Genomic DNA, 26,664 nt, shown 5'->3' on the forward strand with positions numbered 1-26,664 from the left:
CTTCCGACCTGGACTGTAATTTCAACAGATGCAAGTCTGACAGGTTGGGGAGCTGTTTGGGGGTCTCTGACAGCACAAGGGGTTTGGGAATCTCAGGAGGTGAGATTACCAATCAATATTTTGGAACTCCGTGCAATTTTCAGAGCTCTTCAGTCATGGCCTCTTCTAAAGAGAGAATCGTTCATTTGTTTTCAGACAGACAGTGTCACAACTGTGGCATACATCAATCATCAAGGAGGGACTCACAGTCCTCTGGCTATAAAAGAAGTATCTCGAATACTGGTATGGGCGGAATCCAGCTCCTGTCTAGTTTCTGCGGTTCATATCCCAGGTATAGACAATTGGGAAGCGGATTATCTCAGTCGCCAAACGTTACATCCGGGCGAATGGTCTCTTCACCCAGAGGTATTTCTTCAGATTGTTCAAATGTGGGGACTTCCAGAAATAGATCTGATGGCCTCTCATCTAAACAAGAAACTTCCCAGGTATCTGTCCAGATCCAGGGATCCTCAAGCGGAAGCAGTGGATGCATTGTCACTTCCTTGGAAGTATCATCCTGCCTATATCTTTCCGCCTCTAGTTCTTCTTCCAAGAGTAATCTCCAAGATTCTGAAGGAATGCTTGTTTGTTCTGCTGGTGGCTCCAGCATGGCCTCACAGGTTTTGGTATGCGGATCTTGTCCGGATGGCCTCTTGCCAACCGTGGACTCTTCCGTTAAGACCAGACCTTCTGTCGCAAGGTCCTTTTTTCCATCAGGATCTCAAATCCTTAAATTTAAAGGTATGGAGATTGAACGCTTGATTCTTAGTCAAAGAGGTTTCTCTGACTCTGCAATTAATACTATGTTACAGGCTCGTGAATCCGTATCTAGGAAGATATATTATAGAGTCTGGAAGACTTTAATTTCTTGGTGTCTTTCTCATAATTTTTCCTGGCATTCTTTTAGAATTCCGAGAATTTTACAGTTTCTTCAGGATGGTTTGGATAAAGGTTTGTCTGCAAGTTCCTTGAAGGACAAATCTCTGCTCTTTCTGTTCTTTTTCACAGAAAGATTGCTAATCTTCCTGATATTCATTGTTTTGTACAAGCTTTGGTTCGTATAAAACCTGTCATTAAGTCAATTTCTCCTCCTTGGAGTTTGAATTTGGTTCTGGGGGCTCTTCAAGCTCCTCCGTTTGAACCTATGCATTCATTGGACATTAAATTACTTTCTTGGAAAGTTTTGTTTCTTTTGGCCATCTCTTCTGCTAGAAGAGTTTCTGAATTATCTGCTCTTTCTTGTGAGTCTCCTTTTCTGATTTTTCATCAGGATAAGGGGGTGTTGCGAACTTCTTTTAAATTTTTACCTAAGGTTGTGAATTCTAACAACATTAGTAGGGAAATTGTGGTTCCTTCATTATGTCCTAATCCTAAGAATTATAAGGAGAGATCATTGCATTCTTTGGATGTAGCTAGAGCTTTGAAATATTATGTTGAAGCTACTAAGACTTTCCGAAAGACTTCTAGTCTATTTGTTATCTTTTCCGGTTCTAGGAAAGGTCAGAAGGCCTCTGCCATTTCTTTGGCATCTTGGTTGAAATCTTTAATTCATCATGCTTATGTCGAGTCGGGTAAAACTCTGCCTCAAAGGATTACAGCTCATTCTACTAGGTCAGTTTCTACTTCCTGGGCGTTTAGGAATGAAGCTTCGGTTGATCAGATTTGCAAAGCAGCAACTTGGTCGTCTTTGCATACTTTTTCTAAATTCTACCATTTTGATGTGTTTTCTTCTTCTGAAGCTGTTTTTGGTAGAAAAGTACTTCAGGCAGCTGTTTCAGTTTGAATCTTCTGCTTATATTTTCAGTTTTTTTCATTATAAAATTTAATCTTTATTTTGGGTGTGGATTATTTTTCAGCGGAATTGGCTGTCTTTATTTTATCCCTCCCTCTCTAGTGACTCTTGCGTGGGAAGATCCACATCTTGGGTAATCATTATCCCATACGTCACTAGCTCATGGACTCTTGCTAATTACATGAAAGAAAACATAATTTATGTAAGAACTTAACTGATAAATTCATTTCTTTCATATTAGCAAGAGTCCATGAGGCCCACCCTTTTTGTGGTGGTTATGATTTTTTTGTATAAAGCACAATTATTCCAATTCCTTATTTTTTATGCTTTCACACTTTTTTCTTATCACCCCACTTCTTGGCTATTCGTTAAACTGATTTGTGGGTGTGGTGAGGGGTGTATTTGTAGGCATTTTGAGGTTTGGGAAACTTTGTCCCTCTTGGTAGGAATGTATATCCCATACGTCACTAGCTCATGGACTCTTGCTAATATGAAAGAAATGAATTTATCAGGTAAGTTCTTACATAAATTATGTTTTTCGATCAAAACTAATCCCCAAGGAAGGTAGGGCCACAGCAGAGGCTGTGGCATGGTGCTGTAGTTTGCTAACCGGTTGCCAGCTTTAATTTGCTCCGGTTTGGGCATTAAGGGGTTAATTGACTTGAAATTTACTGTGCAATCATTTCAAAGTATTAGGATCATATGGTAATTTCATAAAGATTGGATGTTTTTTTGAGGTTTAGTAAAAAAGTGCGCTTTTTATTATTTAAAGGCACAGTACCGTTTTTTAAAAAATTGTATTTTACTGTATTTGAGTGCTGTCTAAGTCTGTTTAACATGTCTGAGCCTACAGATAGACATTGTTCTATGTGTTTAATAGCCATGGCGGTACCCCCTTTACATTTGTGTTTAAAGTGTGCTAAGGCATCTAAACATTTTAAAGACCATGCAGTGACACTTAAAAATGTAGCCCAAGATGATTCTTTGACGGAAGGTAACGAGGATAGTCCTCCTTCCTCTCCCCATGTGTCGACACCAGTTACGCCCGTGCAAGCGATGCCTAGTACCTCTAGTGCATTGGGCCCTATTACATTACAACAATTAGCAGCAGTCATGGATAATTCCCTTGCGGCATTTCTATCCAAACTTCCAGTTTTTCCTAAAAAGCGTGATAGCTCAGTTTTAAGAACAGAGGATGAGCAATCAGAAGCTTTAGATGATTTATCCGTTGTACCCTCACAACACTCTGAAGTGGCAGTGAGGGATGTGCTGTCTGAGGGAGAAATTTCTGAAGGAAAGGTTTCTCAGCGGGCAGAATCAGATTACTTAGCGTTTTAAATTTAAGCTGGAACACCTCCGCGTACTGCTTAAGGAGGTTTTAGCTACGCTGGATGATTGCGACCCAATGGTGGTCCCAGAAAAATTGTGTAAAATGGACAAGTTTCTATAAGTCCATGTATACACTGATGCGTTTCCGATCCCGAAGAGGGTGGCGGATATTGTGACTAGGGAGTGGGAGAGACCAGGTGTACCTTTTGTTCCCCCCCCCTATCTTTAAGAAAATGTTCCCCATATCTGACCCCAGGCGGGACGCGTGGCAGACGGTCCCTAAGGTAGAGGGAGCAGTTTCAACACTAGCCAAGCGCACAACCATACCAATAGAAGACAGTTGTGCTTTCAAAGATCCTATGGATAAAAAATTAGAAGGTTTACTAAAGAAAATATTTGTTCAGCAAGGTTTCCTTCTTCAACCGATTGCCTGCATTATTCCTGTAACTACTGCAGCTGCTTTTTGGTTTGTGGCGCTGGAGGAGTCGCTCCAGAAGGAGACTTCATATGACGAAGTCATGGATAGAATTCATGCTCTAAAGCTGGCTAATTCTTTTATCACAGATGCCGCTTTCCAATTAGCTAAGTTAGCGGCGAAAAATTCTGGTTTTGACATTATGGCGCGAAGAGCGCTTTGGCTCAAATCATGGTCGGCTGACGTGTCGTCCAAAACAAAATTACTAAATATTCCTTTCAAGGGAAAGACCCTTTTCGGCCCCGAGTTGAAAGAAATTATTGCGGATATCACTGGAGGAAAGGGCCATTCCCTTCCGCAAGATAGACCGTTTAAGGCCAAAAACAAGGCTAATTTTCGCTCTTTTCGCAACTTCAGGAGCGGACCTGCTTCAACCTCTGCAACCGCAAAGCAAGAGGGTAACGCTTCACAGCCCAAGGCAACCTGGAAACCCTTGCAGGGCTGGAACAAGGGTAAACAGGCCAAGAAGCCTGCGGCTGCTACCAAGACAGCATGAAGGGGTAGCCCCCGATCCGGGACTGGATCTAGTAGGGGGCAGACTTTCTCTCTTTGCTCAGGCTTGGGCAAGAGATGTTCCAGATCCCTGGGCATTAGAAATTCTTGCTCAGGGGTATCTTCTAGAATTCAAGGACTCTCCTCCAAGGGGAAGGTTCCACATTTCTCGTTTGTCTTCAGACCAGACAAAGAAACAGGCGTTCTTACGCTGTGTAGAAGATCTACTAACGATGGGAGTGATACACCCAGTTCCAATTGCAGAACAAGGACTGGGTTTTTACTCAAACCTGTTTGTAGTTCCCAAAAAGGAAGGAACTTTCAGGCCAATCCTGGATCTAAAAATTCTAAACAAATTCCTCAGAGTTCCATCATTCAAAATGGAAACCATTCGGACAATATTACCGATTATCCAGGAAGGTCAATATATGACTACCGTGGATCTAAAGGATGCGTACCTACATATTCCTATCCACAAAGATCATCATCAGTTCCTAAGGTTCGCCTTTCTGGACACGCATTACCAGTTTGTGGTCCTTCCTTTCGGGTTGGCCACCGCTCCCAGAATTTTCACAAAGGTGCTAGGATCCCTTCTAGCGGTACTAAGACCGCGGGGCATTGTAGTAGCACCTTACCTAGACGACATCTTAATACAGGCGTCGTCCTTTCACAGAGCCAAGGCTCATACGGACATTGTTCTGGCCTTTCTAAGGTCTCACGGGTGGAAGGTGAATGTCGAAAAAAGTTCTCTGTCCCCGCTCACAAGGTTCCCTTCCTGGGAACACTAATAGACTCGGTAGAAATGAAAATATTTCTGACAGAGGTCAGGAAGTTAAATCTTTTAACTACTTGCCGAGTTCTTCATTCCATTCCTCGGCCTTCTGTAGCTCAGTGCATGGAGGTAATCGGATTAATGGTTGCGGCAATGGACGTTGTCCCTTTTGCCCGAATTCATCTCAGGCCACTGCAACTGTGCATGCTCAAACAGTGGAATGGGGATTATGCAGATTTGTCTCCTCAAATACAACTGGACCAGAAAACCAGAGATTGTCTTCTCTGGTGGTTGTCTCAGGATCACCTGTCTCAGGGAATGTGCTTCCGCAGAGCGGAGTGGATCATTGTCACGACCGATGCCAGTCTGTTAGGCTGGGGTGCGGTCTGGGACTCCCTGAAAGCTCAGGGTCTATGGTCTCTGGAAGAATCTCTTCTCCGGATAAACATTTTGGAACTGAGAGCGATATTCCACACGCTCCAGGCATGGCCTCAACTAGCGGAGGCCAAATTCATCAGATTTCAGTCGGACAACATCACGACTGTAGCGTACATCAATCATCAGGGAGGAACAAATAGTTCCCTAGCGATGAAGGAAGTAACCAAGATCATCAAATGGGCGGAGGATCACTCCTGCCACCTATCTGCAATTCACATCCCAGGAGTAGACAACTGGGAGGCGGATTTTCTGAGTTGTCAGACTTTTCACCCGTGGGAGTGGGAACTCCACCCGGAGGTTTTTGCTCAGCTGACCCAGCTATGGGGCATTCCAGAATTGGATCTGATGGCGTCCCGTCAGAACACCAAACTTCCTCTTTACGGATCCAGGTCCAGGGACCCCAAGGCGGCATTGATAGATGCTCTAGTAGCGCCTTGGTCCTTCAGTCTAGCTTATGTCTTTCCACCGTTTCCCCTTCTCCCTCTGCTAGTAGCCAGAATCAAACAGGAGAAGGCTTTGGTAATTCTGATAGCGCCTGCGTGGCCACGCAGGACTTGGTATGCAGACCTAGTGGACATGTCATCTGTTCCACCATGGAAGCTGCCATTGAGGCAGGATCTTCTAATACAGGGTCCATTCAAGCATCCAAATCTAGTTTCTCTGCAACTGACTGCTTGGAGATTGAACGGTTAATTCTAGCTAATCGTGGGTTCTCTGAATCAGTTATCGATACTCTGATCCAGGCCAATTTACCATAAGATATGGCGGAAATATCTTTGTTGGTGTGAATCCAAGGGTTACTCGTGGAGTAAGATTAGGATTCCAAGGATATTGTCTTTTCTCCAAGAAGGATTGAAGAAAGGATTGTCAGCTAGTTCCTTAAAGGGACAGATATCTGCTCTGTCTATCCTGTTACACAAGCGTCTGGCAGCAGTACCAGACGTTCAGGCGTTTGCACAGGCTTTAGTTAAAATCAAGCCTGTCTATAAACCTGTGGCTCCTCGATGGAGTCTAAATTTACTTCTTTCAGTTCTTCAAGGGGTTCCGTTTAAACCTTTACATTCCATAGATATTAAGTTATTATCTTGGAAAGTTTTGTTTTTGGTAGCTATATCTTCTGCTCGAAGAGTTTCAGAATTGTCTGCTTTGCAGTGTAATTCACCCTATCTGGTGTTCCATGCAGATAAGGTTGTTTTGCGCACCAAACCTGGTTTCCTTCCAAAAGTGGTTTCTAATAAGAATATTAACCAGGAAATCATTGTTCCTTCTCTGTGTCCTAATCCAGTTTCTAAGAAGGAACGGCTATTACACAATCTCAATGTGGTTCGTGCTTTAAAATTCTATTTGAAAGCAACTAAGGATTTCAGACAAACATCATCCTTGTTTGTTGTCTATTCTGGTAAGAGGAGAGGTCAAAAAGCGGCTGCTACCTCTCTTTCCTTCTGGCTGAAAAGAATCATCCGATTGGCATATGAGACTGCTGGTCAGTAGTCTCCTGAACGAATTACAGCTCATTCCACCAGAGCTGTGGCTTCCACATGGGCTTTCAAGAATGAGGCTTCTGTTGAACAGATTTGTAAAGCAGCGACTTGGTCTTCACTGCATACTTTTGCCAAATTTTACAAATTCGATACTTTTGCTTCTTCGGAGGCTATTTTTGGGAGAAAGGTTTTGCAAGCAGTGGTGCCTTCCGTTTAGGTTACCTGACTTGTTTCCCTCCCTTCATCCGTGTCCTAAAGCTTTATTATTGGTATCCCACAAGTAAGGATGAATCCGTGGACTGGATACACCAAGTAAGAGAAAACAGAATTTATGCTTACCTGATAAATTACTTTCTCTTACGGTGTATCCAGTCCACGGCCCGCCCTGGCAATTAAGTCAGGTTCAAATTTATCTTTGTAAAACTACAGTCACCACTGCACCCTATGGTTTCTCCTTTTTCTCCTAACCGTCGGTCGAATGACTGGGGGGGCGGAGCCTGAGGGGGAGCTATATGGACAGCTCTGCTGTGTGCTTTCTTTGCCACTTCCTGTAGGGAATGAGAATATCCCACAAGTAAGGATGAATCCGTGGACTGGATACACCGTAAGAGAAAGTAATTTATCAGGTAAGCATAAATTCTGTTTTCCTTCAATCTGTCCTGGATCTGGATTCACTGGGTGTGATAGCTTATGTTCCTCTGCAGGAATAGGGTAAGGGATTTTATTCAAATCTCTATATTGTTCCCTTGAAAGAGGGATCTTACAGACCAGTTTTGGATCTAAAAGTTTTGAACAAGTTTGTCAGGGTCCCTACCTTCAAAATGAAGATTATTCAGTCCATTCTGCCTTTTATTTGGCAAGGGCAGTTTATGTCCAAAATAGATTTGATGAATGCTTACCTTCATGTTCTAATTCTCAAAGATCAATTCCCGTTTCTGATTTTTGGTTTTCCAGACAAACATTTTCAGTTTGTTGCTGGGTAAAGCTCCAACGATCTTTAGGGTTCTCTTGTCTGTCATCAGTGGTCAGGGAATAGCTGTATTTCCTTACCTCGACAATGTCTTAGTACTTGCTCTATCTTTTTATTTAGCGGAATTTCACACCAACAGTCTATTGTTTCTTTGTTAACATGATTTGAAGATTAATTTGATAAAGAGGTCTTTGTTTCCTAAGACAAAGGTTACTTTTCTGGGGTTGGAGATAAATTCAGTCTCTCCATGAGATTGTCTCTATCAGATCAAAGAAGACTGAAGTTGGTTTCAGCCTTTTTAAGTATTCCATTCCTCCAGTTTCCAACTGTTGCTCTTTGTATGGAGGTACTAGGGCTTATAATTGCAGCATCTGATGCTATTCCATTTGTTCATTTTTTGTTTAATCTTTTATTTGTATCAAAATTTTTCATAACAACAAAAAACAAATTTTCATCAATGTTTAAACTCCAACAATCATAGATTGATACACGGTAAGTTCTTTAACCATCTTATAAGTTTCATATGCAAAAAGTCCACATAAAATTTGTCTCTTCTTTGCCAGAGATGATCAGATAATTACATAAACATAAATATTTCTCTTCGCCTTCCACATATCTCATACGTGCCAACCTAGTAGTGAAGACCTAAGTGTTCACCCAACAAAGGATCTAGGTTAGTATAGACCTGTCTCCACCTTCCCTTCGGGTCCAACGTCAAATAGAACCTATGTCGTTATAAGGGCATATGTGTCATTATGTATATGAAAGTGATATTTATCTTTGTGTGAGAAAAGACATATTCGGGCTATATCTAAGGGTGGGTTTAGTGTATAACCCTGAAATCATACACGTCCGGTTAGTGCTGCAGGGGGGGATTCAGATCGGCCTAGGATAATAGTAGGATTCCCAAAAAAAACATAATTTCCGCATAAAATTCCATTTTACCTGCTGTGTAATAAAAATATCTCTCCAGCGACAGATTCGTCTCCATTTGTGATTTCCACATCAGCAGGGTTGGTGTGGCCTCAGACTTCTACATTCTAGGGATTGTTTGTTTGGCACTGCATATGGCCAATTGAAAAAGCGATGTGTGCTGCTTAAATGGAAGTTTAGATAAAATATGGAATAAATATATTAAAGGGTCTAGAGTAATATCATAATTTAATAACCTACTCATTTCTTGGTTAAGATCGGTCCAAAATTTTACTATCTTAGGACATTCCCACCAAATGTGGTATGGTGTGCCCTCCCCCGAGCATTTCCTCCAGCACATATCTGATGCCTCTGGGAATATATGTTTTAATCTGTGAGGGGTAAGATACCAGCGTAGTAGGAATTTATAGTTAGTTTCTAGCAAAGTGGCCGAGTGTGCAGATTTACTGGTATACAGGAAAATCATACCATTCCTATTCTGAGAGTGTATAAGGAAGTTCTTTGTGCCAAGATATTATTGTTGAAGTTTGTTTGAATTCAGAGGGTGTGAGTAGGAGTTGATACAGGGTGGAGATAGTATGTGCTGGGGGTGAGTCAAGAGTACAAAGTTTTTCTAGGGGGGTACGGTCCCTTGTTGTTAGGCGCTTTAGTTTATGGGTATGTATAAAGTGCTTATGTTGGAAATATTTAAACCAGTTGGCAAATTGTATAATTCCCAATTCTGTCAGTTGTTCTTTAGGCATCAGTCTGTCTGTATCAAGTAATGTATACAGTGGGAGAAGTCTATCTAAACTGCTTTGCGTTTTAGGTGTAACTAGTAACCCACTTCTAAAATCAGGATTAGATAGAGCCGTTGTCAGGGGGGAGGGGACTGTTGAAAGATGTGGGTAGGCAATAAGAACCCGAGACCACACAGTAAACGTTTCTTTAATAATGAGGTATGCTTTTATTAATGCTGGTTGATTTCCTTTTGGTTGCCAGCAGTACACACCGAGTTGGGGAGATTTGGTCAAGTCATGTTCTAATGTTATCCAGATTTTATCGTGGTTGGTAGGGGTTGTGCACCAGTCTATTATTCTCTTCAGGAAGACTGTTGTTCGGTATCTAAATAAGTTCGGGACTCCCAAACCCCCATGTTTTTTTGATAGATAAAGGGTAGATCTGGCTACCATTTGTTCATTTTTATATGAGACCTCTTCAGCTTTGTATGCTTTGACAGTGATACAGTGTTCTTTCTCTTTTTACTCTGGTTTTTTTTTTGTATATGAATTAAAATGTAAAGTCAAGCTTGGCCCCTTCTGAAAGGAGAAACTTTTTCTCCAGGTCCTGTCAGTGTCATAATTGTGACTTATGTCGGCCATAAAAGGGATCAGTCTAGTCAAAAATTAAACTTTCATGATTCAGATAGAGCATGACATTTAAGAAACTTTCTAATTTTACTCCTATTTTCAAAATTTACTCCTATTTTCAAAAAGCAGTAAGAGGTGTGTTGATCTTGCCCTAAGCTATAGCAGGAGAGGAACTGGGCGTTGGACTGCTACTCCACGTGGGTCACTCGCTCCGGAGCTCTGAGAAGAAGTTAGGGAAGTTTTGCAGCTTTCTTTCACTGTGACATTACAGACAAGGCTGGAATCGGCACCGGAACGGCTCAATCTTTGAATACTACTATGTGGTAAGCTGACACAAGCTTTTAAAATATTTCAGGTGGTAGGGGCAGGATCATAATTCGCCCCAAATTCACCACATTACAAGAGGAGGTAAACGGTACTTCTAGCACCACACGAAGAGTGACTTTACATTTTAATTTATAAAGCATTGTAAAGAGAAGAATATTTAACAGCTGTGTAAGAGTTGAAGCAGATCATAAAGCCATTCAGAAAGAAACCACATATGAGGCTTTGTTTCCTTACTGTATCACCCATAAGTCTCATTTTCATTAGTCTTTATGGAGACCGCTTTTCTTAAGCCCACATAAATTCACTCTGGTTACTTTGGCACCGGTTCAGCTTATATGTTTACATAGTTTGTAGTTTGTATTCACTGAGCACACATGCTCACCTGCCCTGGCCCTATTTACCTTTTATAAACATAAGGGCATGCCTAACAAAAGAGTGAGTAGGGCAGTGAAGTCTGTTACCACCAAATCTATGAACCAATACCTAAAACCATTAGACTCTAAGGAAACTAGTGGAGGTGACATGGCGGGGGGTGCATGGCAACCACAACCCTGCTACGCCTAATAAGGATACCACTCATTCTCATTTTGTCACAAAGGAGGACATACTTCACCTCTCATCTAAAGAGGATGTTAAAGGAGTTTTGAATGAGATGAGAAGCCTGATTGGTGATCTTAGAAAAGATATTTCAGCACTTGAGACAAGAATTTTAACAGTGGAAAAGTCTACCAACGCTACTATATCTTCCTTACACCAACACACTGCCGATATACAAAACCATGCAGACAATCTGCAATATCTAAATGATAAACTTGAAGACCTCGACAACAGGGGCCGCAGGAATAATTTGCGCTTTTGAGGCGTTTCGGAAGCTGTTGCCCCGCAGAACATTGAGGGCTATCTCAAAGCTCTGTTTAGGATTATAAAAGAATCTCCTTCATCCCCTGAGATACCATTAGAAAGGGCACACAGGGCTCTTAGGCCCAAACCACCAAGCAAGGCACCCCCAAGGGACATAATTTTTAGGTTCCTTAGTTTCAAGGACAAGGAGGAAATTCTCCAAGGACCCCGAAGAAAACACCCCATTACCCATGCAGGTGAGGAGATACCTAGGCCACATCACAGCTATTCTGCGGAATTGTAAAATTCAATACAGGTGGGGGTTTCAGGTCTCTATCATTGCCAACAATAATAACAAAACAGCCATCTTCAGACCCGGAATGGACGAAAAAGTATTTTTCGGACATTTGTCGATCCAGACCCCCGCTTCTAATGGAATACTGCCGGAGGTTGTAACATCCCCTCCACTCTCTTCAAGAGACCATCCACCTGGGGAGGACAGTGGGTAATGTACTGTAATGTTTATTTTGCGGTTCTTTAGGTTGCAACATGGACTAAGTTAATCATCACAGACTCTTGTTTGTTACCCACCATTAAGGCGAAGATTATTTAGTTTGGTATACAAAGTTAAGCTGAGGTCTCGAGCCATCGTGTTGACATCATAATTTGCTTCTTTTCCACTGTCTGGGTAGAATGTTAACTCCTTAGCTTGTTGGGAGGGGTAGAGAAAAAGTCCCCCAATAAAGTTGGATCATTAGGATATAAGTAACATATGGTACAGGCCTATTTATGCTACGTATAGGATTGCTGATTTTATGTGTTGCTTTCATATTTTAACTGTTATGGAAGTCATTCAGAACAAATTATCCCACCGATATAGTATTTCAAGTGTTATGTCCTAGTTTTCTTGCTAGCCTTACTAATTCTTGGGTACTATAAATGTTTAATTTACAATGACTTTCACCGGTTGGAGCTCATGGGGTAACAACATAATTTGCTTATTTTCCCCCTCCTGAGAATAATGATAAACCCCTTGATGGTTTTGGGATGGAGAAGGGGAGTTTCCCAGTCAGAATGGTTTATTCAGATATGAGAAACATATTTTAAATACCTACTTTTATTTGTTAGAAGAATGTTGTTGATTCATGTGGTTGTATCATTACATTGTGCATAAAAGTTATCCTTAACGACTCCTCCCTTCTAAAAGGTTACCCAGTTTATCTGTCCCGGTTTGCTCCCGGTTGCTTTACCAATTTTAATGTGCTATAAGTATATGTACGTTTCTATAACTTACGTCAGTTAAGGGGCTTTTTCCCTATTTCTTGTACCTATTAATTTGTTGGTTGAAAATTTTTTCAAAACGTGCTACTAAGATTCTCTTATCGCTCTTGTTTGTACTTTAAAGGGACACTCAAGTCAAAATTAAACTTCATGATTCAGATAGAACATGCAATTTTAAACAACTTTCCAATGTACTTCCATTAACAAAATGTGCACAGTCTTTTTATATTTACACTTTTTGAGTCACAAACTCCTACTGAGCATGTGCAATAATTCAAAGCATATACGTATATGCATTTGTGATTGACTGATGGCTGTCACATGGTACAGGGGGAGTGGAAATAGACATAACTTTGCAATTTATTTAACAAAAATTAACTACTCATTTGAAGTTCAGACTAAGTGCTATTGCATTGTCTTCTTATCATGCATGTGTTAATTATGCAAATCTACAATGTTGACTAGTCCTTAAATTTTCTAATTACTTAACAAGTTCTCTATAGAGATCTTCTCCTCTACCCTATTCTCTATTTTTTCCTTCCATCCACTGTAACTCTTCCCTGTCCTTACCCTTACTTACCACCCCTCTTCTTCTTTTTTTTTTTTTTAAAGGATACCCAAAATAAACCCAGTAAATTTAAAGATCACTCTATTAACCTCACTACCATTAATGCAAAGCGCCTTAATGACTCGGGCAAACGCTCTATTCCTTTCAAAGAGTTAAACAAATTACAAAGCCACATAATTTTAGTACAGGAAACACATTATAAAAAAGGAAAGGAACCTAAATGGCACAATTCCCTGTTTCCCATGGCATACTTTCCATCAGGGTAGAGTAAGAAAGGGGGTGTTGGCGTGTTGTTTCATAAAACAATCCCATTCCAATTGACACACATTGAGAGGGATTCAGAGGGACGTTACTTAATACTTGTGGGCACTCTTTTTGGTCATTACATCAAGAGACCTTCATGAAGAAGATATCTGACCTTTTATTAGAACATTCTAGGGGAATAACATACCTAGCTGGAGATTTTAACTTAGTATCTGACCCAGTATTGGACTCCTCACGGGGAGTTTCTTGCACACCTATTTCCACGATTAGACAGGTCAATAACACTCTTAAAGAGACGGCCCTACATGATGTTTGGCACTCGCTTTATCCTAACTCAAGAGATTACTCTCTTTACTCCATCCCACACAATAGTTATTCTAGGATTCACTATATTTACACTGATTCCTTCGACCTCACAATCACAGATCAAAGTACTATAGGTCACATCACCTGGTCTGACCACCGGTTACATGTTCGATCTTATGGCCGGACATTCCTATTACAAAACAAATTTTGATTATCTGATGATATGCAAAAGATCCTAAAAGAATACTTTGCGATAAATACATATCCCTCGTCATCCAAACCGATTATATGGGAGGCACATAAAAGCGTGATACGCGGAGCATTAAGGCATTACTCAATAAGCAATACAGAATAAAATACAGTGGGTTACTGTCCAAGATAAGCTCTCTAGAAACTAAACACAAATCGGATCCTTCTTGTAATGACACAAAGACCCAACTAAAGGAAGTGAAGCTGGAACTCCAAAAGCATCTTGCTGAATCACACGAAAAAAAATCCCTTTATTTGAAACAATACTATTACGAGGGTGGAAACAAACCAGGTAGAATCCTAGCTAGATCCCTTAAAAAAAGACAAATTCGATCCCATATACACTCTATTAAATCTACAGACGGGCATACTTTACACAGCAGTGCTCAAATATCCTCTGAGTTTCATAAATATTATGACTCCTTATATAATAATCACGACCGAGCTGATGCGCCTTCCCAGAGTGACGCATTGACCCAGCAAGAGAATGTGGTTGACTCTTATTTACAGGTCACTGACCTTCCTTCACTACCACAGGAAGCCTCAGACTTTCCTCAGATTCCCCGATAACGGTCGAAGAGTTGTATAATGCTATTAAAAGTTACCTGAGTGGCAAAAGTCCGGGCCCTGACGGGTTCCCTTTGGCCTATTATAAAAAAAAAATTAAAGTGGTCATAGCGGGCCCAATCCTAGACCTGTTTAACGATTTTAGGGATAACCCCAATCTCTCTGATATCCTCTTAGAAGCTCATATCACTGTTATCCCTAAACCTGGTAAAGCTGGGGATTCTCCTAGCCACTATAGGCCCATTTCCCTAATTAATACAGACATGAAGTTGTTAGCGAAAATTTTAGCGATTAGACTAAATAAGTTTTTGCCAGATTTGATTAGCAACGATCAAGTGGGTTTTGTCCCTGGACGGGAGGCCACGGATAATACCATCAAAGTAACTCAATTGATTGCTCACGCTAGGGTCTCGGGTAACCCTTTAGTGCTCTTCTCCACCGACACGGAGAAGGCCTTCGACAGGGTGGGCTGGCTTTTTCTGCGTCAGGGTTATGGAGAAAATGGGTTTTGGGAGGGCTTTTATGCACTTAGTTTTTGCACTATATTCGAAACCCAACGCCAGAATTTGAATAAATGGTACATTGTCAGAGTCATTTTGTATAAGTAATGGTACAAGGCAGGGATGTCCCCTATCCCCATTGCTCTTCGCCCTGTCAATAGAGGTATTGGCCCACAAGGTTAGAACAAACCATAATATTTCAGGTATAAACGTAGAACGAACAGAGTACAAACAGGCGCTGTATGCCGACGATGTCTTATACACTCTAACCAATGCGAATAAATTTATCCCTGAATTTCTTAATGAACTCCGAGTTTACGGTAAGGCTTCGAACTTCCTCCTTAATTTATCTAAGTCCGAATTATTATACATAAATACCTGTCCAAAAATAATACAATCTTTGCAACAAGATTATAATATCACACTTGCAAAGCACAAATTAAAATACCTTGGCATTCATTTAACATCTGACCCTTCAGACCTCTTTAAATACAATTATGCCCCCCTTAAAAAAGACATTGCCACAAACCTTTCCTCCTGGAAAAATAAACATATCTCATGGCTAGGGAAAATAGGTGTTAAGATGAATATTCTACCTCGAATATTATACTTTCTCCAACATAGGTGTGTCCGGTCCACGGCGTCATCCTTACTTGTGGGATATTCTCTTCCCCAACAGGAAATGGCAAAGAGCCCAGCAAAGCTGGTCACATGATCCCTCCTAGGCTCCGCCTACCCCAGTCATTCTCTTTGCCGTTGTACAGGCAACATCTCCACGGAGATGGCTTAGAGTTTTTTAGTGTTTAACTGTAGTTTTTATTATTCAATCAAGAGTTTGTTATTTTAAAATAGTGCTGGTATGTACTATTTACTCAGAAACAGAAAAGAGATGAAGATTTCTGTTTGTATGAGGAAAATGATTTTAGCACCGTAACTAAAATCCATGGCTGTTCCACACAGGACTGTTGAGAGCAATTAACTTCAGTTGGGGGAACAGTGTGCAGTCTCTTGCTGCTTGAGGTATGACACATTCTAACAAGACGATGTAATGCTGGAAGCTGTCATTTTTCCCTATGGGATCCGGTAAGCCATGTTTATTACGATGGTAAATAAGGGCTTCACAAGGGCTTATTAAGATTGTAGACTTTTCTGGGCTAAATCGATTCAGTTTTAAAACATATTTAGCTTTGAGGAATCATTTTATCTGGGTTTTATTGATATTATAATATCGGCAGGCACTGTATTAGACACCTTATTTCTCTGGGGCTTTCCCAAAGCATAAGCAGAGCCTCATTTTCGCGCCGGTGTGGCGCACTTGTTTTTGAGAGGCATGGCATGCAGTCGCATGTGAGAGGAGCTCTGATACTTAGAAAGACTTTCTGAAGGCGTCATTTGGTATCGTATTCCCCTTTGGGCTTGGTTGGGTCTCAGCAAAGCAGATACCAGGGACTGTAAAGGGGTTAAAGTGTTAAAACGGCTCCGGTTCCGTTATTTTAAGGGTTAAAGCTTCCAAATTTGGTGTGCAATACTTTTAAGGCTTTAAGACACTGTGGTGAAAATTTGGTGAATTTTGTACAATTCCTTCATGTTTTTTCGCAATTGCAGTAATAAAGTGTGTTCAGTTTAAAATTTAAAGTGACAGTAACGGTTTTATTTTAAAACGTTTTTTGTACTTTATTATCAAGTTTATGCCTGTTTAACATGTCTGAACTACCAGATAGACTGTGTTCTGAATGTGGGGAAGCCAGAATTCCTGTTCATTTAAATAAATGTGATTTATGTGATAATGACAATGATGCCCAAGATGATTCCTCAAGTGAGGGGAGTAAGCATGGTACTGCATCATTCCCTCCTTCGTCTACACGAGTCTTGCCCACTCAGGAGGCCCCTAGTATATCTAGCGCGCCAATACTGCTTACTATGCAACAATTAACGGCTGTAATGGATAATTCTGTCAAAAACATTTTAGCCAAAATGAACCCTTGTCAGCGTAAGCGTGGCTGCTCTGTTTTAGTTACTGAAGAGCATGACGACGCTGATATTAATATCTCTGAAGGGCCCCTAACCCAATCTGAGGGGGCCAGGGAGGTTTTGTCTGAGGGAGAAATTACTGATTCAGGGAACATTTCTCAACAGGCTGAACCTGATGTAATTGCATTTAAATTTAAGTTGGAACATCTCCGCATTCTGCTTAAGGAGGTATTATCCACTCTGGATGATTGTGAAAAGTTGGTCATCCCAGAGAAACTATGTAAAATGGACAAGTTCCTAGAGGTGCCGGAGCTCCCAGAAGCTTTTCCTATACCCAAGCGGGTGGCGGACATTGTTAATAAAGAATGGGAAAGGCCCGGTATTCCTTTCGTCCCTCCCCCCATATTTAAAAAATTGTTTCCTATGGTCGACCCCAGAAAGGACTTATGGCAGACAGTCCCCAAGGTCGAGGGAGCGGTTTCTACTTTAAACAAACGCACCACTATACCCATAGAGGATAGTTGCGCTTTCAAAGATCCTATGGATAAAAAATTAGAAGGTTTGCTTAAAAAGATGTTTGTTCAGCAGGGTTACCTTCTACAACCAATTTCATGCATTGTCCCTGTCACTACAGCCGCATGTTTCTGGTTTGATGAACTGATAAAGGCGCTCGATAGTGATTCTCCTCCTTATGAGGAGATTATGGACAGAATCAATGCTCTCAAATTGGCTAATTCTTTCACCCTAGACGCCACTTTGCAATTGGCTAGGTTAGCGGCTAAGAATTCTGGGTTTGCTATTGTGGCGCGCAGAGCGCTTTGGTTGAAATCTTGGTCGGCTGACGCGTCTTCCAAGAACAAGCTACTAAACATTCCTTTCAAGGGGAAAACGCTGTTTGGCCCTGACTTGAAAGAGATTATCTCGGATATCACTGGGGGTAAGGGCCATGCCCTTCCTCAGGATCGGCCTTTCAAGGCCAAAAATAAACCTAATTTTCGTCCCTTTCGTAGAAACGGACCAGCCCAAAGGCTGGAACAAGGGAAAGCAGGCCAAGAAGCCTGCCACTGCTACCAAGACAGCATGAAATATTGGCCCCCGATCCGGGACCGGATCTGGTGGGGGGCAGACTCTCTCTCTTCGCTCAGGCTTGGGCAAGAGATGTTCTGGATCCCTGGGCGCTAGAAATAGTCTCCCAGGGTTATCTTCTGGAATTCAAGGGACTTCCCCCAAGGGGGAGGTTCCACAGGTCTCAGTTGTCTTCAGACCACATAAAAAGACAGGCGTTCTTACATTGTGTAGAAGACCTGTTAAAAATGGGAGTGATTCATCCTGTTCCACTAAGAGAACAAGGGTTGGGGTTCTACTCCAATCTGTTCATAGTTCCCAAAAAAGAGGGAACGTTCAGACCAATCTTAGATCTCAAGATCTTAAACAAGTTTCTCAAGGTTCCATCTTTCAAGATGGAAACCATTCGAACTATTCTTCCTTCCATCCAGGAGGGTCAATTCATGACCACGGTGGATTTAAAGGATGCGTATCTACATATTCCTATCCACAAGGAACATCATCGGTTCCTAAGGTTTGCATTCCTGGACAAACATTACCAGTTCGTGGCGCTTCCTTTCGGATTAGCCACTGCTCCAAGGATTTTCACAAAGGTACTAGGCTCCCTTCTAGCGGTGCTAAGACCAAGGGGCATTGCAGTAGTACCTTACCTGGACGACATTCTGATTCAAGCGTCGTCCCTTCCTCAAGCAAAGGCTCACACGGACATTGTCCTGGCCTTTCTCAGATCTCACGGCTGGAAAGTGAACGTGGAAAAGAGTTCTCTATCCCCGTCAACAAGGGTTCCCTTCTTGGGAACAATTATAGACTCTTTAGAAATGAGGATCTTTCTAACAGAGGCCAGAAAAACAAAACTTCTAGACTCTTGTCGGATACTTCATTCCGTTCCTCTTCCTTCCGTAGCTCAGTGCATGGAAGTGATCGGGTTGATGGTAGCGGCGATGGACATAGTTCCTTTTGCGCGCATTCATCTAAGACCATTACAACTGTGCATGCTCAGTCAGTGGAATGGGGACTATACAGACTTGTCTCCGAAGATACAAGTAAATCAGAGGACCAGAGACTCACTCCGTTGGTGGCTGTCCCTGGACAATCTGTCTCAAGGGATGACGTTCCGCAGTCCAGAGTGGGTCATTGTCACGACCGACGCCAGTCTGATGGGCTGGGGCGCGGTCTGGGGATCCCTGAAAGCTCAGGGTCTTTGGTCTCGGGAAGAATCTCTTCTACCGATAAATATTCTGGAACTGAGAGCGATATTCAATGCTCTCAAGGCCTGGCCTCGGCTAGCGAGGACCAAGTTCATACGGTTTCAATCAGACAACATGACAACTGTTGCGTACATCAACCATCAGGGGGGAACAAGGAGTTCCCTAGCGATGGAAGAAGTGACCAAAATCATTCTATGGGCGGAGTCTCACTCCTGCCACCTGTCTGCTATCCACATCCCAGGAGTGGAAAATTGGGAAGCGGATTTTCTGAGTCGTCAGACATTGCATCCGGGGGAGTGGGAACTCCATCCGGAAATCTTTGCCCAAGTCACTCACCTGTGGGGCATTCCAGACATGGATCTGATGGCCTCTCGTCAGAACTTCAAAGTTCCTTGCTACGGGGCCAGATCCAGGGATCCCAAGGCGGCTCTAGTGGATGCACTAGTAGCACCTTGGACCTTCAAACTAGCTTATGTGTTCCCGCCATTTCCTCTCATCCCCAGGCTGGTAGCCAGGATCAATCAGGAGAGGGCGTCGGTGATCTTGATAGCTCCTGCGTGGCCACGCAGGACTTGGTATGCAGATCTGGTGAATATGTCATCGGCTCCACCTTGGAAGCTACCTTTGAGACGAGACCTTCTTGTTCAGGGTCCGTTCGAACATCCGAATCTGGTTTCACTCCAGCTGACTGCTTGGAGATTGAACGCTTGATTTTATCGAAGCGAGGATTCTCAGATTCTGTTATCGATACTCTTGTTCAGGCCAGAAAGCCTGTAACTAGAAAGATTTACCACAAAATTTGGAAAAAATATATCTGTTGGTGTGAATCTAAAGGATTCCCTTGGGACAAGGTTAAGATTCCTAGGATTCTATCCTTCCTTCAAGAAGGATTGGAAAAAGGATTATCTGCTAGTTCCCTGAAGGGACAGATTTCTGCCTTGTCGGTATTACTTCACAAAAAGCTGGCGGCTGTGCCAGATGTTCAAGCCTTTGTTCAGGCTCTGGTCAGAATCAAGCCTGTTTACAAACCTTTGACTCCTCCTTGGAGTCTCAATTTAGTTCTTTCAGTTCTTCAGGGGGTTCCGTTTGAACCCTTACATTCCGTTGATATTAAGTTATTATCTTGGAAAGTTTTGTTTTTAGTTGCGATTTCTTCTGCTAGAAGAGTCTCAGAATTATCTGCTCTGCAGTGTTCTCCTCCTTATCTGGTGTTCCATGCAGATAAGGTGGTTTTACGTACTAAACCTGGTTTTCTTCCAAAAGTTGTTTCTAACAAAAACATTAACCAGGAGATTATCGTACCTTCTCTGTGTCCAAAACCAGTTTCAAAGAAGGAACGTTTGTTGCACAATTTGGATGTTGTTCGCGCTCTAAAATTCTATTTAGACGCTACAAAGGATTTTAGACAAACATCTTCCTTGTTTGTTGTTTATTCAGGTAAAAGGAGAGGTCAAAAAGCAACTTCTACCTCTCTCTCTTTTTGGATTAAAAGCATCATCAGATTGGCTTACGAGACTGCCGGACGGCAGCCTCCCGAAAGAATCACAGCTCATTCCACTAGGGCTGTGGCTTCCACATGGGCCTTCAAGAACGAGGCTTCTGTTGATCAGATATGTAGGGCAGCGACTTGGTCTTCACTGCACACTTTTACCAAATTTTACAAGTTTGATACTTTTGCTTCTTCTGAGGCTATTTTTGGGAGAAAGGTTTTGCAAGCCGTGGTGCCTTCCATTTAGGCGACCTGATTTGCTCCCTCCCTTCATCCGTGTCCTAAAGCTTTGGTATTGGTTCCCACAAGTAAGGATGACGCCGTGGACCGGACACACCTATGTTGGAGAAAACAGAATTTATGTTTACCTGATAAATTTCTTTCTCCAACGGTGTGTCCGGTCCACGGCCCGCCCTGGTTTTTTAATCAGGTCTGATAATTTATTTTCTTTAACTACAGTCACCACGGTACCATATGGTTTCTCCTATGCAAATATTCCTCCTTAACGTCGGTCGAATGACTGGGGTAGGCGGAGCCTAGGAGGGATCATGTGACCAGCTTTGCTGGGCTCTTTGCCATTTCCTGTTGGGGAAGAGAATATCCCACAAGTAAGGATGACGCCGTGGACCGGACACACCGTTGGAGAAAGAAATTTATCAGGTAAACATAAATTCTGTTTTTTCCAAACTTTGCCTATTGCACTTCCCAGGGGATACATAACTCAATTGCAGAAACTGATTGAACAATTTGTATGGGCTGACGTCAAACCTAGGTTGTCAAAACACACTATGTACCTCCCGAGAGATAGAGGTGGGCTGGGCCTACCAGATATCGCCTCATATAGGAGAGCAATTGGATTACAAAGGATTGTAGAATGGGCACAAAACGTAAAACATAAAGCATGGATCCTATTAGACAGACAGGCAGGATCTCAAAGTAAGTGAAAATAGAATTTGATAGTCAACAAAAACTTATTAGAAATAGCAGCTGCACCAAAAATGACACTAAAAACTCCTCAAAAGATAGTGTATACAATAAAAAATTATGAAACCAGTAGGTGGCGCTATAGGACAACAAATGTGAATGTTCCTATTCAGTGATAATTTCAAACAATGTACCTATTCAGATAATAATTACAAGGTATGTGTTTTTACAAGTTAGAGAATATTTATTCAGTTAAATGCATAAATTCATAAATAGTTTAAAAGACATGTCCTAATAAATTTAATATAAAATCTATTTGATGTAATCTTAACTTTTTTAAAACCACATATCAAATATAGACACCGGTGTCCAGAAGATATTCTATGTACATTGATAATTTATATAAGACTATGAAAAATACAATTTTATGGCAAATGCAATTCAGGATAAATGCAATTCAAGATCAGTGAATATTTATGTGAGGATTTGTTAGGTGGAATTGATGCTATTAAGTCTTTCATAAGAAGGTCTATTATTAGGTGAAGATCGGTATAGTGGATAATCGGATTCACTTGATATGGTAACAAGTCTTTAGTGTTTTATCCAGAGTTTTGTATTTAGTTAGTGGAAGTAACAATATGTTTAACTGTAGATAGTATCTATTGTAGTTTGTATCACATAGAAGGTGAGAAGGTTATTTTGTTGCAAGTTAATTTCCTGTGTACTTTCCTTGGGTATTATTACAGATGTGATCATTGGTTTTTTAGTATTCCTTTTTCTGCCGCCTTACTTACAATTTAGTTGGCACAAGCTCCACAACAGCTAGCCCCTCTGGAGTGGTGTTCCTAGGGCTCCGTTTCGCTAGGGGTGCTCCTAATGTATGGCTGGTCAGGGTATCTTTGGTAATACTGCAGCAAACGGTAATCTGTATAAAAACAAGCTCCACAACGGCTAACCTTTCAGGGTATTATATTCCTAAGGTTCCGTCCTGCTTGTTTAGCCTTTGGTAAGTCTCTTTAGTAGATATAGGGAAGAATAGAAGTGTTTCTATTTCCAACGTTCTTTACCGTTTTTTTTTTTTCAAATACCGGTTGGTGTGTGCACACAAGCAGATCCAGTGGATTTCTGGTCAGGTGATCTACGCGTTTCGGCGGGGTGCCTTTGTCAAGATACTTGACTGGAATTCAAATCCTCCTTTTAAATCCTTCCTTAATTAACCCTTTCTTCTTTCCTTCTAATTACATTGTTGTCAATATTGTTTTCCACTATTTTTTGTTGTTGTTTATCCCTTCTATCAATTACAGACTTGTATGTATATTTGATAGGTTGAGATCAATTCAGTTTGTCATTTCTTTTAATATATCTCTTTTATCAATTCCATGCTTATATGTGTATTTAATAGGTTGCTATCAATTTGTATTTCAGTTCATGAAACATCAGAATTTCCATAAAAATATAGATAAAGTAGTGCATTTTGCTCCTTATTTTTTTGTAATATATCCCTTCTTTTATCAATTCCATGTTTATAAGTATATTGGATAAGTTATAATCAATTTGTATTTCAATTCGTAAAGCATCAAAAATTCCCATAAATACATAGATAAAGTAGTACGTTTATTTTTCTGGTTAAGATTCATTAATTATGTTTAATTATTATATGTGGTGTTCTTTGTGATACTTATTCCAATAAGGTTATTATAATGGATGACAGGTTAAGTTTAATATTGATTTAATTATCTATTTTGTTCAAATGCTCAGGACTGTAAGTGTATAAAAATGCAGCTCAAATCATTATTAAAGCTTGAATCATTACTATATGGTGTAATTCGTTTCTTGTCAAACTTGATTAGAGGTTCTGATATTTTCTGGCATAATTGAGGGCTCATAATGATACATTTCGTTTGGATTATATTTATAATGTTTGATTCAGATCGAGTTCAGAGTTTAGGCCATATGGATGCAATGTTTTAAAACTATAAATAAGTTCTGCCTCTGCTTTTTGATAATTTTTGTTGAATATTTCCTCCTCTAGGGTCAGTGTAAATTTTCTTGATACCCCAGTATTTCAATGCTTTTGTGTCTTTGTAATGATGCTCTTTAAAATGTTTGTAGAGGGCTGTATTGTCATTACCATGTTCTATGCATAACAAGTGTTCTCCGATTCTGGTTCTTAATAATCTGCTGGTCTGTCCTAAATATTGTAAATTACATTTGCATTGGCTTAGGTAGATAACATTTTTGTCCGAGCACCTGATAATATTATTATCATAAGTTCTCTCTGTGTTAGATGATATTATTTGTTGTGTTTTTGTGCTATGATTACAGGCTTTGCAATTAATGCAAGGAAAAAAGCCTTTTAGTTCTTTACCTTTAAGGTCTTGTTCATATACCTTCTTTTTTTTTTTTAATTTAAACTCACTTGGTGCCAGGATACTCTTAAGATTTTTCGCTTTTCTAAAAATTATTTCAGTTTTTTTTGTTTATTTTTTGGCCTAATATGGGGTCTTCCCTTATCAAATGCCAGTGCTTGGAGATGATCCGTCTGATATAAGGATGTTGAGCACTAAAATTGGTGATGAACGGAATATTAATTATGTCTTTACCTCTATCCCTTTGTTTGGTTTTCTTTTTACTTCCTAACAGTAGTTCGTTCCTGTCTAATTCTCTTACCAATTTTCTAGAGTTTTGTATTAATTCATCCTTGTAGCCTCTTTCTGCAAATTTATTGGATAACTTTTCAGATTGTGTATCATAATCATCAATGTTGGTGCAATTTCTTTTTACCCTTAAAAACTGACCCTTTGGGATATTGTTTTTCCATCTTTTGTAATGACAGCTTTGGTTGTGGACATAATTATTGGAGTCCACTTTTTAAAAAAATGTTTCTGTCCTTATTTCTATGTCTAGGGAGCTTATTTGAAAGGTATTAAATTCATGTGTAAAAGTTAGGCCAAGGGTGTTCTTATTTAAGTCTTCAAAAAATAGGCTTAACTAATTCCAATTCCAAATCTCCTTTCCAGATAATAAAAATATCGTCTATGAATCTTCTATAAAAATTCTGCTTCGAAATGTCCCATGAATAGATTGGCGTAATAGATTCTCAAAGTAAATAATATGGGTTCACTGGCCTGGTTGCCTCCCTCGTTTCGTCCTAATGCTGTCTCTGACTACCACCTATTAGAGGAAACATTTCGTAATTGGGATACAATTCTAGCTACTTCTACACATATTTCCACGAAACACTCTCCCTTAACACCAATACTGGAAACCCCAGAACTCCCCTTCCATATGCTAGGCTTTCGTGAGATTAAACCTTATAAATTAAAAGAAGGTTCTATCCATGGGGTAGTAGAGAACGGGAGGGTCATTCCCCAGAACAGACTGAAGGACCGTCAACCTACGATATTTTCCTCGTGGTTGCATTATAATCAACTGATAAATTACATATCTATACATAAATACAAACCAGACTTAGGAAAGGCACTTACCTCATTTGAGAAACTTTGTGTTGTGGAGAGAGTTCCAAGGCATTTGATTTCCATACTATACAAACTGAGAAATCCTCGGTATCTTCGGGTATTCAGGAGACCCATATCAAACTACCTAACACCATCAAGATTACGTAAAATAATTCCGGCCCTTAACAACACGTGCTGGAGGGATTGCGGTGAGCAAGGCTCTCTTTTACACATTTGGTGGTTCTGCCCAAAATTATCAACCTTTTGGGCGGGGGTATTGAAGAAAATTTCTGAGACCCTAAACCTTACAATTCCGAATTCACCTGAAATTTTGCTTTTTACTTCATTACCAAAAACACAAAGTGAAGCACATCTAGCTCTATTGTTAATAATGATCACAAGCGCAAAGAAGCTAATCCCCAAAAAATGGAAGACACAAAACCCCCCTTCTTTGGGAGAATGGCATTCTCAGGTTGACGATGTCCTACTTTTAGAAAGATACCACTATCTGAAAACCCACAAATTGGCTTTGTATGAAATGATTTTGGCGTTATGGCACAACACCATATAGTTCCTACCCTAATCGCTCGGATATGTACTTGGACACAATTCCACACGGCCCTTAGATTAAACTTGGGTTCCTTTTTTTTTTTTCCCTTCTCTCCCTCTTCCCCCTCTCCTCATCTCATCCCCCCCCCTCGTCTTTCTTCTCCCAGGTCCCTCCCATAACCCTTTTCCCCATTTACTTCAATAAATAGATTAACATATTAACATAGATATCTACACTAAAATGGGAAAAACTTCTAGCTTCTGTAATCTCATTCATGACGTCTGTCATGTTGAATGAGAATATAATATATAGATGTGAACGTTATGTATTTCAACGCCGTTGATAAGAAATTTTTGTTTGTACCTGTTTTGTACACCCTTTTAACGGGTATTTGTATCTATGTTTCACATCAATAAAGCTTTTTGGAAAAAAACTAAAAACTTAAAAGGAGTAAATTAGAAAGTTGCTTAAAATTGCATGTTCTATCTGAGTTGTGAAGTTTAATTTTGACTAGACTATCTCCTTAAGGTGGGGAGGAAAGCCATGAAGAAAGGTGTTTTTTTTTTTTTTTTCTTCTCTTGGGCAGAGGCCAATTGCTCTCCAATTTCAGCAGTTCACATCCCAGGGGTGTTTTAATTGGGAACCATATTTTTCTCAGGCATCATTTTTTTTTTCATCCAGGGGAGAATGGTATCTTCATCTGGAAGGGTTCAATCAGATTGTAGATCTTTTGGGTCTTCCGAAAGGTTGTCCTGATGGCCTCTCGGCAATACTGCTCAGATACTTTGCAAGGTCAAGGGATCCTCAGGCAGGGTTTGTGGGTGCTCTGATAGGCCAGCTGAAAAGACAATGGAGCTGTGTGTTTCTGCCTCTGGTACTTCTTCCCATAGTAGTTTCCAAGATCTGGCAGAAGAATTTGTCAGTGATTTTTATTGCTCTTTTAGCAATTTCCTGTGGTTCTTCTTATTTGTGGTTTTTTTACCAGTGTTTTTTTTTATCAGTGTTAAGAACCATATTTGATTTTCTT

The 26,664-nt window shown here is 40.6% G+C and overlaps 1 protein-coding gene across 2 annotated transcripts in view; it reads left to right on the forward strand.

Annotated features, from left to right (window-relative positions):
- The window catches only part of ZFYVE16 (zinc finger FYVE-type containing 16), a 645,028-nt gene that overhangs the window by 200,696 nt on the left and 417,668 nt on the right, over window positions 1-26,664 (forward strand). The window lies entirely within an intron of this gene.

Source organism: Bombina bombina, chromosome 2, assembly GCF_027579735.1.
Source record: "Bombina bombina isolate aBomBom1 chromosome 2, aBomBom1.pri, whole genome shotgun sequence".
Taxonomy (NCBI): Eukaryota; Metazoa; Chordata; class Amphibia; order Anura; family Bombinatoridae; genus Bombina; species Bombina bombina.